A 3,338-nucleotide genomic window follows, 5' to 3' on the forward strand; every position below is an offset into this window, starting at 1 on the left:
AAAATTAGCCGGGCGTGGTGGTGGGTGCCTGTAGTCCCAGCTACTTGGGACGCTGAAGCATGAGAATCCCTTGAACCCAGGAAGCAGAGATTGCAGAGAGCTGAGGTGCCTCTGCACTCTAGCCTGGACGACAGAGTGAGACTCTGTCTTTAGAAAAAAAAAAAAAAAAAAAAAAGCCCAAGCCCAGGCCCGCGCCCCGCGCCCCCGCCCGCCCGCCATGGAGTCCGGCCCCGACGGCCCAGCCACCTCCAACCCGACCCCGCCGCCATCCGCAAGGGCTGGTACCGCGAGACCTGCAGCCTGTGGCCCGGCCAGGCCCTGTCGCTGCAAGTGGAACAGCTGCTCCACCACTGGCGCTAGCGCTACCAGGACATCCTCGTCTTCCGCAGTAAGACCTATGGCAACGTGCTGGTGTTGGACGGCGTCATCCAATGCACAGAGAGGGATGAGTTCTCCTACCAGTAGATGATCGCCAACCTGCCTCTCTGCAGCCACCCCAACCCGTGAAAGGTGCTGATCATCAGGGGCGGAGACAGAGGTGTCCTGCGCGAGGTGGTGAAGCACCCCTCCGTGGAGTCCGTGGTCCAGTGTGAGATGGACGAGGATGTCATCCAAGTCTCCAAGAAGTTCCTGCCAGGGATGGCTGTTGGCTATTCTAGCTCGAAGCTGACCCTACATGTGGTTGATGGTTTTGAGTTCATGAAACAGAATCAGGATGCCTTTGATGTGATCATCACTGACTCCATAGTCCCCATGTGCACCGCCGAAAGTCTCTTCAAAGAGTCCTATTACCAGCTCATGAATACGGCCCTCAAGGAAGATGGCATCCTCTGCTGCCAGGGTGAGTGCCAGTGGCTGCACCTGGACCTCATCAAGGAGATGCGGCAGTTCTGCCAGTCACTGTTCCCCGTGGTGGCCTATGCCTACTGCACCATCCCCACCTACCCCAGCGGCCAGATTGGCTTCATGCTGTGCAGCAAGAACCAGAGCACCAACTTCCAGGAGCCAGTGCAGCTGCTGACGCAGCACCAGGTGGCGCAGATGCAGCTGAAGTCCTACAACTCAGACGTGCACCGCGCCGCCTTCATGCTGCCCAAGTTTGCCCACAAGGCCCTGAATGATGTGAGCTGAGCCCAGGCGCCACCACTGATGCCACCCGGGACCTCGGACCAGGGAGCCTGCAGGATGCCTGGGCCCCTCCAGCCCTGGGCCAGCCCTCCTGCGGCTCTTGCCCACCAACCAAAAGTTACAAGCCCCAGAATACTGCCTGGCGTGCCCCGTTGGGCAGATTGTCTGCGTGTCTATCTCTCGGTGTTCCACCTTCAGGCCTATACCAGCTGTGTACAGCGCCATCTCTCTGCCTTCTGTTGCCCCTCACTCACCAAACACGTGTATTTATAACAACAACAAAAAAAAAGCACACTTTCTGGAGCCACAGTGTTCTGGTTCAAATCCCTATTTCTGCTACTTGCTAGCAGTATAACTTTGGGCATGCTTTCTGTGTTCAGATTCTTCATCTATAAAACGGGGAAATAGTGGTATCTAGGTACCAGTTTTGTGCATACAACATGGTATATGCAGTACACACCATGGCATAGCTAAATAAGCCCTCAAAAAGCTTTACAGTGCAGCCCGGACAATGTAGCAAGATCCTTTCTCCACAAAAAAACAAAAAGAAATTGGCTGGATGTGGTGCCACACACCAGTTCTAGCTACTCGGGGGGTGCTAAGGTGGGAGGATTGCCTGAGCCCTGGAGTTGGAAACTGCAGTGAGCTATGATCATGCCGCTGCACTTCAGCCTGGGTGACAGAGCAAGACCCTGTCTCCATTTAAAAAAAAAAAAATGGATCCAAGATGGCAGATCACTAGCAGCTCGGGATTGTAGCTCCCAGTGAAAGTGCAGAGAACTAGAGGACGCCACACTTTCAGATGAATTTTTGTTGCTCACGGACCAGGAGAGTCCCAGTGGAGGAGCCCCACGGGTCATCAGTGCGACTCTTGTGGCCGGCGCTGCGGTTTAACACTGCTGTTTTGGTCGGTGCAGTGGGTTGCTCAGATTTCGGCGCTGGGAATCAACAAGTTGGATGTCCACTCAGAGACCTAATTAGAAAGTTGGTAATTACAAAGACGACAGATGGATAAATTTATAATGAAGGGAAGAAACCAGCCTAAAAAGGCAGTGAATACCCAAAATCAGAATGCCTCTCCCTCTACAGGGGATCACAGTTCCTCATCAGCAACGGAACAAGCCCTGATGGAGAATGAGTGCGTTCCATTAACAGAAGTAGGCTTTGGAAGGTGGATGATAAGAAACTTCTGTGAATTAAAAGAACTTGTTCTAACCCAATGTAAAGAAACTAAGAACTTTGAAAAAAGGTTTGACGAAATGCTAACGAGAATAGACAATTTAGAGAGGAATATAAGTGAATTAATGGAGTTGAAAAACACAACACAAGAACTTCGCAAAGTATGCACAAGTTTTAACAGTCAAATTGATCAAGCAGAAGAAAGGATATCAGAGGTCAAAGACCAACTTAATGAAATAAAACGAGAAGACAAGATTAGAGAAAAAAGGATAAAAAGGAATGAGCAGTCTCCAAGAAACATGGGACTATGTGAAAAGACCTAATCTACATTTGATAGATGTACCTGAATGTGATGAAGAGAATGAATCTAAGTTGGAAAATACTCTTCAGGATATTATTCAGGAAAACTTTCCCAAACTAGTAAGGCAAGACAATATTCAACTCCAGGTAATACAGAGAACACCACAAAGATATTCCTCAAAAAGACCAACACCAAGGCACATAATCGTCAGATTCATTAGGATTGAAATGAAGGAGAAAATACTAAGGGCAGCCAGAAAGAAAGGTCAGGTTACCCACAAAGGAAAGCCTATCAGACTTACAGCAGATCTCTCAGTAGAAACCCTACAAGCCAGAAAAGAGTGGGGGCCAATATTCAACATCCTTAAAGAAAAGAACTTTCAACCCAGAATTTCATATCCAGCCAAATTGTTTCACAAGCGAAGGAAAAATAAAATCTTTTGCGAACAAGCAAGTACTTAGAGATTTCACCACCACCAGGCCTGCTTTACAAGAGCTTCTGAAAGAAGCACTACACATATAAAGGAACAACCAGTATCAGCCTTTCCAAAAACATACCAAAAAGTAAAGAGCATCAACAGAATGAAGAATTTACATCAACTAATGGGCAAAACAGCCAGCTAGCATCAAATGGCAGTATTAAACTCACATATATTATTATTAATCCTAAATTTAAATCAACTACATCCCCCAATCAAAAGATACAGACAGGCAAATTGGCGTCACCACCA

At 48.4% G+C, this 3,338-nt stretch overlaps 1 pseudogene; it reads left to right on the forward strand.

The window, feature by feature from the left end:
* The first annotated feature begins 217 nt into the window (after positions 1-217).
* LOC105728907 (spermidine synthase-like) lies at positions 218-1,131 on the forward strand (annotated as a pseudogene).
* The last annotated feature ends 2,207 nt before the right edge of the window (positions 1,132-3,338 follow it).

The sequence above is a fragment of the Aotus nancymaae genome, unplaced genomic scaffold, assembly GCF_030222135.1.
Source record: "Aotus nancymaae isolate 86718 unplaced genomic scaffold, 86718_ANA_hifiasm-v0.15.2.pri h1tg000021l, whole genome shotgun sequence".
Taxonomy (NCBI): domain Eukaryota; kingdom Metazoa; phylum Chordata; class Mammalia; order Primates; family Aotidae; genus Aotus; species Aotus nancymaae.